General features: G+C 38.1%; 1 long non-coding RNA gene across 1 annotated transcript in view; it reads left to right on the top strand.

The window, feature by feature from the left end:
- Positions 1-3188: 3188 nt before the first annotated feature.
- The window catches only part of LOC119876469, a 92895-nt gene continuing 83769 nt past the window's right edge, over positions 3189-12314 (top strand). The window contains exons 1-2 of the long non-coding RNA XR_005362923.1: positions 3189-3274; positions 4323-4374. This is a non-coding gene — a long non-coding RNA (uncharacterized LOC119876469). The remainder of the gene's footprint in view (positions 3275-4322; positions 4375-12314) is intronic.

Genomic DNA, 12314 nt, shown 5'->3' with positions numbered 1-12314 from the left:
TACATTCACTTATCTAATTTATCTATGGATACATGATGTGCTTCCATATCTTGGCTACTATAAGTAATGTTGCAATAAACATAGGAATACATATACCTTTTCACATTGGTGTTCTCATTTTCTTTGGGTAAAATTATTATTATTTGGGAAACATTTTTATTAATGATTTTATTTATTTATTTGAGAAAGACAGAGAGAGAGAGCACAAGCAGGGGGAGCAGCAGGCTGAGGGAGAGAGAGAAGCAGACTCCCCACTAAGCAGGGATCCCTATGTGGGGCTCAATCCTAGGACCCTGAAATCATGACCTGAGCAGAAAGGTAGATGCCTTACCAACTTAGCCACTCAGGCACCCCAGGGAAAATATTTTTAATTTATTATTAGTGCACAAAACTATTGAATTTTCTATAACCTGTGCTATTCTATACTTGGCATGTACCAAGCATTTTATCCAACCTCTTTACTTAGTATGTAAAGGAACTAAGGCCAATGTCAGCTGAGTGAATGTCTTTATGCAAGGTCATATATCAGAATATGCAAAGTTACTAAGTATATTATAAGAAGGTTATAGTGACATCGAGGTATTGATGGCTTTATTATTATTATGTCCAGATATCAGAGATAAAAATCCAATTCTCCTTACATTACTTTATTCTCTGACATATTATTTTTTGAATTCAGATTCATAAGTACAGGCTAATATCAAGATCAGCACTATATAGCTTTTCCAAATATATACAACTTCTGGTTTACCTGCTGTTTAGATTGTGTACACTTCGACTCCTACTATAATAGTGGCACCTAAGAGATAACTTTATAAACATGTAAATGAATGATTTCAACTTAACCATTCAGAGTTCATTCATTGAAAAATACTGAGTGATTATACTGGTATTCACCGTTGATTCAGAATTTCTTTCTTTCTAGACACTGTGCTAAACACTTGGCAAAGATTTTAATTATTACAACTCTTCTCCTTTGGTGGTATATGTAAACAATAAATAAATAAATAAACTAGCAAATATATTATAGGTAGATAGACATTTTTGTTTTACAAATGATGAAACTGAAGACATCACTTAGTGAGAACTCACCTCTTTCTCTCTCTCTATCTCTCTCTTTCTCTCAATCTCTCTCTTTCTACGAAGGAAGAAAGAGATAAGAAGGGCAGGGGGAGAGGGAAGCCATGACGTGAGCCAAAATCAAGAATGAGACACTGACCAACTAAGCCATTCAGGCACCACAAGAACTCACCTCTCTGATTCCTAAACTCATAATCTTTCTACTCTGATGTACTTCACACAAGTAACATAACACTAGCATCAGTAATTTTGCTGTCACAATCTAATTCTTCTGTCCTTCTTTCTTTCTTTTTTCTTTCTTTTTGTACATGTGCGACCCAGGTGATCCATTGGTTGGTGTAGTGTGTAGGGGGTCATGGTTTCAATTTTATGGTTTATTAGCAATACTTGAATCCTCACCTCTGTCAGCTGTGACCCACACAAGGGGAAGAGTGAGTGAGTTCAGCCCTAATGCCAGTCTTTCGCTCTCCCTGGGCTCCTGAAAGAATGTCTCAGCAAATGCTCTTTTGATGCTGACCTACACATGTGCTTCCTTATAGAAGTCCCATGTGCAGTAATGATTTTACACAACATAATATTGAAAGGCCGAGATCTCAGTTCTCATCTTTCCTTTTTGGGAATTGAAATGAGTCAAGGGACAAATCTTTTTCTGACCTCTGTGTGAACATTCTGGGTTACATTCTCCATGGTGGCCTGGCTTAAATCTAGTAACTCAGGCATTTACCTACTGGATATTCTTTTCATGTTTTTTTTAAAAGGCTATGAAATAGCCTTGGACAATGTTGCCAATCAGCGAAGAATAAAGCTGTGGTAAGCCAGGAGGTGATAGAAGTGAGTCCTGGTGCAACAAATACCTTTTTTTTTTTTTTTTCCGCATGCTGACCTGAACTTACTTGAGACCTCTGTAGTGACAGGCCTATAATATCTGGGGGAAAGGAAAAGCCACAATAGATTTATCTCAAAGCTGTCATTTATACACCAAGAACAAGTTTGTGGTTTTTTTTTTTTTTTTTTTTTTTTTTTTTTTTTTCTGGTAATAAAATCCTGTTCTCAACAAGATACTGTCTGCTTCATGAATCCCAATGTCAAAAGTCAAGATTACTATGCGGCACTTAGCACATCAATACTTTGAGGCTTGATCCCCAAAGGACAATAGTCATCAATTAAGAAATATGGCTCAGATAACAAAACTAACAGAAGAAAACAGTACTAAGAGTCTTGTTTACTGACTGTGCCACGACTGGTCCAGAGAACTAAACCCTAACACACAAATAACACGTGTCAAAGTCAAGCTTGGCTTTTTCATAACTATTGAGAAAGGGGATCAATCTTTTCTTAGATTCTGATAACATGTCACTTCCTCTGTGCACAGAATCACCTATGTGACCTACCCCAAGCTGAATATTTTAGCACAGGGATTTCACACAAAAACTGCTGTAGCTGCAAATCTCATCTGATAATAAGAGAAAGGACAGACTGCAGACTGGGAATAAGGAGAGGGAGTAACAGCGAGTGCTCTCTTTCAGATTGGTGCTAAAGCCAAGTGAACTCAACAAAGTAGGTCAAAGCTATAAAATATATTTGATCAAAATTCATTTCACCGATCTATCAAAATCACAGGGTTGAGAAATGATCTACATTCCTCATGAAGTTAACAGTTTACAACACACTTAAATATGTATTATCCCATTTATTTTAAACCTCACAACCACCTACTGTGGTAGGTTTTATTATACAAATGTAAGTTGAATGGCAGATACTCCTCTCATAGACCTTGTTTTAACTTGTTGAAAAGCCACTAACTGCATGTCTTGTGTAAATGCACAGCCTGTCTTCTAATTTTCTGAAAATTCCAAGCAACTTATTTTCCTACCGTGGTCTCTGAATCCCGGACCTTTGGAGTATATATGTTCTCTTCTGTTTTCACCTTATGCACTCATATCTCAGTTTAGGTTTTCCCAGAAGCAGATGATGAGACAAGAATTTAAGTGCCAATAATTTTGGTGGGAGTTCATCCAGAAGAATACTGATAGGGAAATGAAAAAGTGACTCAGGGGAGGAAAAAGCCAATACAGTTTATGTAATAGAGCCAGTTACGCCTGTGGACAACCAGAGCTCAGTTCTGCTGAGGGAACCATTGGAGACAGAGCAGAATATTCCTGAAGAGTTGCCAGCCAACGATCAGAATGCTAAGGTATTTTTCAAGACCCTGGGCTACTTCCAAGGGCATTAATTCTGTAGCATTTGCAGTCTGCCATGGATATTGGTTGACAGTGATCCTGAAGCCAGTAAAAGTAAATCCCTCTGTACTGCAGAGATTGCAAGTGCTTGCAATGTTAGTTGTAGAAGTAAACACGAAGACGATATCAGTGAGAATGTGGATACTTTCATCTTGCCTCCCAGGTTCTGATGAGCTATGTTCAAAGTGAATAATTATTGCTTTAATTGATTGAAAGAATAAGATTGATTTCTAACCATAGCATATTTCTCAGATGAGTTAGAAAATAATAATCATTAGCACTGAACTTTTTGTGAGCTAAAAACATTTAAATAAAAACTAGGGGGTGGTCACAAACAGGGGCAAATCATAGAAGGTTCAGTGTCATCTGAGGTGCCCTAGCAAGTTGTTCTTTACATTGATTTGATCCCTCTCTCTCTGAAGCAGAATAAATCCTTCTTATTCTCACTAATGGATATAGCAGTCCTCTCCCTTTTTAAAATTACTTTATTGTATATTCCCTTGGAGTCTTTTCCTTACCAAAAAAAAAAAAAAAAAAAAAGACTCCAAACAATTCAGTGCTTTTCCCCAAGAAAAATGCTAATAAGTAATATTTTCTTGGAATTCTTCATGGTAGTTTGGCAGATAAGGAAACTGAGGCAGAGGTGTCCCTATTAACTTGTCTGCCCTTACAAAGTTAAGAAATATCAGAGGTCTTCTGCTTCTAGAAGCCTAAGATTCTTCCCCACATGAGGCTGCTTTTCATCATGGGTTAAGCGATGTCAACAAATGTTGAATAGGACTCAGATGTGAATCAGAGCTACATTGCTTTTTCCTGCCCTACCTTGCCAAAGAGATATCTGGAGGAGCAGAATGAGGGAAAAATAGCTCCTAGTCAGATGGATACAAGCCTAGAACTTACCCTACTTGACTCCTAATGACGGTTACATGGCCTATGTATCCTCATGTTTGGATGTTGTAGGTCAACCTTACTTGAGAGTGTTGGTGGTTTATTGTCTTCCAGCTTCTTCCAGTTGGATTTCAAGAAAAAGGAAGCATGGTTTTACAAGGAAATGGTAAGGTTTTCAAGTGACAAAATAAAAACTAGCTTAATGCATTTTTAAAATGTTATAATGGGGTACCAGGGTGGCTCAGTGAGTTAAGTGTCTGCCTTCCACTCAGGTCATGATCCCAGGGTCCTGGGATTGAGTCCTGCACTGTGCTCCCTGCTCAGCAGGGAGTCTGCTTCTCCTTCTCACTCTGTCCTTCCCCTGCTCAAGTGCTCTATCTCTCTCTCTCTGTCTCCCTCTCTCTCTCTCTTTCTCTCATACATACACAAATAAATAAAATCTAAAAAAAAATATATCACGGAAAGTTCATTTCAGTTCGCTAAGAAATTTTAAGCTTTCACTTCTAGCCTATGATAGACAAGTTATGAATTAGAAACTTTCATGAAAATTCTGGTTTCTAGTCTTTATCTTGATATTATTTACATTCGAATATTTGGGTGGAGAATGCAAAATAATGCATTTCCCTCACTGGGGAAAGATCAATGTGAGGGTGATTGTAGGACAGTTTCCCCATAATTTTGCACCTGTGACTTTGCACATATTCCCATTGACCATCCAGGCAAGGGTTCTAATGGTGGCTTCTCTGAGTCTTAGAGGAACTCCCGTGATCCCGTCAGAACCGGAGAGCACAGGAAGACTGTGAGGAGCTGCTAGGAAGGCATCTTTTGCTCTCCTCCCTTTCTTCCCTGGGAGGCTGCCATGAGACGTTTTCTCATTGCCTCCAGGTTTCTGATGAATATGGGCTTTCTGCCCAGCAGAGGAAAGCAGCAGGACATGTAGCCACTTAGCTGCAGTCTAGAGTTCCCTCCTCAGCAGTAGGATATATTCCATAGCATACACTGAGTCATCCTGTGTCATCTTTTTTGGTATGTGAGACAGGGATTGGGTAGCTGGCATATTTGTTTATTCATCCTTTCGTTGCAAGTTAGAAAGGACTTGAATCGAAAAGGGGCTTGTTGTATCTTTACCAGCCAATCCTGAGGCCCTTGGTATCAAACTCATCTTCTGTTGTGTGCTTGATAGTGATAAGCTTTTGTAAGATAATGAAAACCTCCCATCCTTTTCCAAGATCCTTACTGAGAAGCAGTACTTTGTTTTCAGAGCTACTGATGTTTTCAGGGTATTCCAGAAAAAAAATAAAATTTTTAATATATCCTTGTGCTGGTAGAGAAGAACTTTAATTTTATTGAAATTTTTGAATTTAGCAAATATTTACATGGTTCTATTGCCTTCACTAAGAATTCTTCTTAAAACAGAATGATAGTATTTACCCAGGAGAACTCTCATATGAAAAGGTTGCTGAATAGAGCCAAAGTACTGCAGGGGCATGTGCGTGAACCTTTGCTAAGGAGAACATCATGGCATCTGCATGCATGCTAACTTGCAGGTACCAAATCCAAACCCACCTTCTCAAAGTAACTACCCTGCCTCAAAATTCCTTTTTATATAGATGCCCAGCTATTTTATGTGGCATTAATATTCTATATATTCAATATATAGAGCTGGATAATAATGTACATTATTATCCAATTGCATTGGAATTCTGCTCTGGCTTATCTTTTAAGATCCTTTAAAATTCCCTAAACAGTCCATCCTTCAAAATAACTCTGCATTATAATCTGAGACCCACTCTTACTAATCTCCTTGTGAATACATGTTGATTTGAGCACCTGCTGTGTACCACCACCTTTACTATGCACTTGCTTATTTTGCATCATGTAATCATTACAACAATACCAGGATGTGTAAATTTTTTCCTAATTGTTCATACAAGGAAACAGAAGCCAGAATATGGTAAGTGTCCTAGACAAAGTCTTAAGCTAATCTAGGGTACAAGCAGGATTGTAATTTCTGATACCAAGCCTGTTTTTTCAACTTGGTTTCACTCCCATTAATGCAATATCCATGCTCAAAGATGATACAATTGAATGCTTTTACAGCTTCCCTTATAAATGTGAGGGTGAAGTTGACTTGATTTAGCTGCTTAGAAACAATGCTGAAGGGGATCTCATAATTAAAAACTTGTAAGTAATGAAATATAGTTTGTTTTCCTAAAATGTAAAATATCTCAGGGTGCCTGGGTGGCTCAGTCAGTTAAGTGTCTGACTTCAGCTCAAGTCATGACCTCAGAGACCAGGGATAAAGCCCCGCGTCTGGCTCCCTGCAGAGAGTCTGCTTGTCCCTCTGCTCCTCCCCTTGCTCTCCCTGCCTGATATCTCTCTTTTCTCTCTCTCTATTAAATAAATAAAATCTTTAATAAAAAAGTATTATAAAAAATCTGAAGATCTGGGTTAAATATTAGAAAAACCAATCAGTGAAATCTGGCATCTTATCACTGATGTGACAATAGTGAATATTTACTAAAACTTTTGGCCCTATTCTTGAAGCATCTAAACCTCAAATGATTGAGGTTATACTCTAAGCATCTCTTTTTTTTTAATTTTTTTAATTTTTATTTATTTTTATTTTTTTATTTATGATAGTCACAGAGAGAGAGAGAGAGAGAGAGGCAGAGACATAGGCAGAGGGAGAAGCAGGTTCCATGCTCTGGGAGCCTGATGTGGGATTCAATCCTGAGTCTCCAGGATCACGCCCTGGGCCAAAGGCAGGTGCCAAACTGCTGCGCCACCAAGGGATCCCTCTAAGCATCTCTTAATTGTAATGTATTCCTGCTGGAGACTTTGGAAACAGACTATGTAGTAAACTTTGCTTAACATGGTATGCTTCAAAAGAATCCTGGGGGATCCATGGTTTCAAAGCAATGACATAAAAAATTTTTAAAAAGTGAAAGAAAAAAGAAAAAGAAGGAAAGAAAGAAAGAAAGAAAGAAAGAAAGAAAGAAAGAAAGAAAGAAAGAAGAAAAAAAGCAAGCTAAATATACAAATTATTTCACTTAAATATCTATTGACTCACTGCAATGCTCCCTGCAAGGACCAGGCATGCACTAGGAGTTTGGAATTCAAAAATGAGTAAATCAGATAAAAATTGCCCACTCAAACATATGGGAGGCTAAGCATTTCCCCAGGAATAGCTGTTGTCACTGCCTGAGATATTTCTGGGATTCTGTTCTTGATATTTCCCTCAGGTTCTTGGGGAGGACACTTATGTGGGTACCTGTCATCACGTCTGATCTCTGTCCTTTAACGTTAAATTTCATTTTCTCCTATAAATAGCCTTTCATAAGTATGTGGAGACTCTGGCAGAGGTCAGCCACTTGCTGCAAACTACTGATGGATATATATCATATCCTCTTTCTGAACAGATCATCAAGATCATCATTTTTGATCCCGCATCTTTAGGAGGGATGCCTGTTGAGTTGTGATGTAGGAAGGTAATATCCACTTAGTGGACGGATCATTTGAGTCAAGCCTAGCAGTAAATGGGGTGACAGATTTCACAACCTGCTTGCCCGTGATTTGTGCCTGAGCTTTGAATTTGGGAAGTGGTCAAAAATCATTAGGAGTAAAAGCTTATGTGGAATAAAGTGGGCCATCTATCCTGAGAACATTTACCTGTGTTAAGAACGACATGGGGAAGATGTGCTGAAATTTTTAACCGACTTGTTGAGAAATTGAGTAGAAAATTTCTGTTTTCAGGCATGTAATCTGACTACACACTAAGAAGAAGAAGACTTTTAGCAAAGAAGTCCTGTACATCATTCACTCATTCGCTATGCCATTGTCCTCTATTCAAAGAAGACCTAGAATACGGAAATTTTTTTTTTTTTTTTTACGGAAATTTTTAAAAGAGGTTAAAACAATGACACCTCATCAGAATAAGCAGATATACTACAAGTTATTTGATGTGTGCCTACTACATACCATTGGCTTTTGCCTTAAATGATTTTTATTTAATTCTCTCAGTAACACTGTAGGTATGCATTATAGTTAATTATTTGATAATACACTGGGGTTTATAAAAGAGAAATGACTTGCTGAAGGTTATGCAGTCAGCAGGGGACAGCCAGTATTGGAACTCAGAACTGCCAGATTCCAAATCCTGAACTCTTGGTTTATTTATTTGTGTGTGTGTGTGTGTGTGTGTGTGTGTAACTTTTTTTTTTTTACTTTTTTTTTTTAAATCATGATTGCTGCTGCTCATTATGTAACCAGAGCTCATTTACATATACAGATATTCTGCAGCGTTCACTTTTTAAAACTTCATTACTTTGTGCATATACCATATATAAAGATAACTTGAGAAGTCAGGTCTGGAGGATTTACCTCTCCACTTCTTGCCCACAGAGTAAGTTTTCTCTATTATTGCTAAATGAGACATACCTACATGTTGGAAATTAAAACATCTATTTAACATGAAAATCTCTTCAATCTTGGAAGTAGAGACCAGTTGCACTTCTGAAGTAATATAAAGAATAATGTGAACCATTTTAAAGACTGAATGCCCTCCTCTTTTAAGTAAACACTCCCTTTAGCACTCAGGTTGTCATCTCGTCTCTGACACAAACAGCCTGATTCCCACATGACACACTCAGAGCCTGCCCTGCACAGACTCATTTACAATGACTCCATTTAAGTCACACTTTGTAAATTGTTCCCGAGAGACCCAGCTCAAGTAGAGCAGAGCCATCCCCATTAGCTACCATGCACAGCCAAGCTGAGTGACAGGCATGTGGAATCTGTTGATTTCAAATCTCTATGGTGCTTTGTCTCTTAATGATACCACTGCCCATAAAATCAGAACTGTGAAGCCCCGGACTTGGCTCAGTCCTATGCTGGGACATCATCTAAGGTGAGGCAAAACAACCATGTGTTACTATGCTCACCTGCTGAGCTCACCTCTCTTGGAAGATAATCATTTTGACCAAGGCAATGGTCCCAGATAATGAAACTAGGGTTCAAACCATTGTCTGGATGAAAGCCTTTTAGAGTCTGTTCAATTTCGCTTGGTGCTGCTTGCACCCAGAATCCTCCACCCCACATGGCTTTATCATTATTCCTGTTCCATCACACCTTCTTGTTCTTGCCTCTACATTCATGCTGTTACTATTCAACATTTTTGCAGTCGCTAAGGGTTTAGTTAGATGGCCCTGATGATTATTTCTACATGATGCTTTGGTGTTCCCTGGCCTTTCTCTTCCACTGATCTATATCTACCATGGCCCCCCCATAGAATGCTAACCTGGCTTTGCTTCTGGGAAAGTTAAAGGAAAGGACATGTATAAAAACATGTAAAGCTGGTAACTTCAACATAGTTATCTCCTCTAAACTCTAGAATTTTTTTTCACTCTTTCTATATTAAATTTTATAATGTAGTCTGCTAATCATAGGATTATTGAGTTAAAGCCATGCTTGGTCTCTGCAATAAGACTGAATCTCTTTGAAGAGCAGTGAATGCCTTATCTGACTTGCATATCCACACACTGCTCTTTACATTTGCAGTGGAACTTGGCAAAACTTCTTCCAATTTTACCAAGTGTTTATTTTTTTGTGTATTTCCTAATATTCCTCCATGTGTGTATCTCACTTCTTTAGAGCTTGCAGTAACTTGAAATTTTGTATCATTAAAAGAAGATTTCAACCAGGGGGAAATTTAACGATAAACATGCACATAACAATAAAACGTTGAAATATATTGGTTTTATTTATCATCCTCCCATCTCACTAGGATTTATGTCCTAAAGAAACTATTTCCATGTACCTAAGGACTGACTCTCAGATCTACTAGAGAAGAGGTCCTGAGATGAGAGACAAAGAATCATGACTCTACCCTAAGACCCCATAGGTCCCCACTTGGATTTTTCCTACCCAAGTGGAAAGAAACTGCCAAAAAGAGTTAATCAACTACAGCAATCTCAACAATTATCTTACATTACTTTATAGATTAAAAAATAATATAAAAACAACTGTAGTATATGGGTATGCTCTGATTTCACAGAGAATAACCCTAGATCCATTTCTGATAGCTCCCCTTCCCCATGTGTGACCTTGGGCATATTATTTCACATCTATTTGCCTAAGTTTTATCATCTGTGAGATAAAGCATAGCAGTGGTATTCACCTCCTAGAATAGCATTAAGAATTAAAATTAGTATGGCAGGTAATGTGTGTAGAGCAGGTACTGGAAAAAAAAAAAAAAACAAGAGTGGAATTGGTATTCACTAAAACTTGCATTTGTTTCCCAGGAGTCCTTATGCTTTTGAATAATTTTGATTTCTCCATGTTACAGATGAGAATAAAAAGGAGCCTCCATGAACTATGGAATAGAACGTTAAGTGATAATGTGTATCTGAAGACCTTAGGTCTTTTGACTTCAAATCATGTCTTTCTCCCTTACTGGAAGACAGTCATTTGTCAAATGGCACTATTCCATTTTTTTAAAGTAATCAGCCTCTCTAAAATAACTTTTTATGTCATATCTCCATTGCCCCCAGATCTCCACTAAGACATAATTTGGATTATGGCACAAAATGTGTTTGTCTTGTACATGGAAATATCTCTGGGACCTGAAAGAGTGCCTTTGACATAGTATCTGTAAAATGAATGAATGAATCAATGAATGAACTATGGAGTATATCTGTGTTGAGAGAGAGGTATTTTCAGCCTTTTCTCTCTTCACAAAGGAGCTTATAGCACCTCTGCTAAATACCGCTTCACACGTCCAGGGTCACAAAAAAAAGAGGAATTGTTGATATTGTGATTGGCCAGAACTTGATGTGTTGAATAAGACAATTATCATTATGGAGTGATGCTCTACTCTTTCTCACCTCCTCTTGTACTCAATGCAGCAATGGGACAGATGAATCAAAATCCTCTCTTTTTTTTTCCTTTTTATCTGTTGCTTCCATGTGATTATGAAGGTGAATGGACTTGAGTGGTAACCTTAGGGAATGGCACTTATTCATTCTAAATTCATTCTAAAGCTTAATAATATATTGATCAGGGCTGAAGGGAAGGCTAAGCACTGGCTGGACCAGGGGTAAGAGCTAACTATGAGACCCTACTAGCCTAAGCCTTAGTGTTAATAGATGTTTGTATCTGAGCTCTACAGCTAGTAACTAAGAAGATCTTTTCTTCCCATTTTGCCATTGTTCTTTGCATTTATTTTTTTAAAGATTTTATTTATTTATTCATGAGAGACAGAGAGAGAGAGGCTGAGACACAGGGAGAAGGAGAAGCAAGCTCCATTCAGGGAACCCAACGTGGGACTTGATCTCGGGTCTCCAGGATCCTGCCCTGTGTGGAAGGTGGTGCTAAACTGCTGAACCACCCGGGCTGCCCAGTTCTTTGCATTTAGATTCCTTAGAACATGAGGAGCTGTGAAGGGATGACTAGCTGGACAGGAAAGAATTTGGACCATCTTGGACCTCTGGCCATTATGTCACCAAGTATTCAGCTTCATCCTCTAGGAGGCCATCTTGCATTGCTGTGACCTAGCTTTGAGTTGTACCAAACATTGGAGAAAACAGAGAGCATTGTTCCTTTTGATTAATTTAATGCCGGTCCTGTTGAAGCTAAATCTCAAAGACAATGTATTCCTGAACCCCACACAGGGTTTCAGGTTTGCAAAACACCTGCATGTATCTACACATAGGTATTCTAAGTATATGGGGGAGTGTATAACTTAGCAATCAAAAGCACTGGGCTTTGATAGCAGAAAAATACTGTTATTCTTCCCCTTAATAGGTTGTGATATTGAGAAACTATGACCTGATTGTCAAAATCAGCAAATCAGTAAAACATCAATATTGCCTAAGAAAACTAAATTGGATAATGTTTGCAAAAATTCTTAGTCTAGTCTCTGGTGCCTTCTAAAGAGAATCAGCCTGGGCAGGAATAGTGAAGTATGTACTTGTGAGTATGTGTATGGGCCATGGTGGGGGTGAGGGGCTGTAATTTGTCCATATGTGACAACATGCACATACTGGAATCACAAGGAAAATGGGCAAATTTTAACAGGCAAAGAATTGATATGGCATAAATCATTTT

The sequence above is a fragment of the Canis lupus genome, chromosome 8, assembly GCF_011100685.1.
Source record: "Canis lupus familiaris isolate Mischka breed German Shepherd chromosome 8, alternate assembly UU_Cfam_GSD_1.0, whole genome shotgun sequence".
NCBI classification, from domain to species: Eukaryota; Metazoa; Chordata; class Mammalia; order Carnivora; family Canidae; genus Canis; species Canis lupus.
Note: the sequence above shows the minus strand (reverse complement) of the source record. Positions and strands in the feature narration are given on the sequence as shown.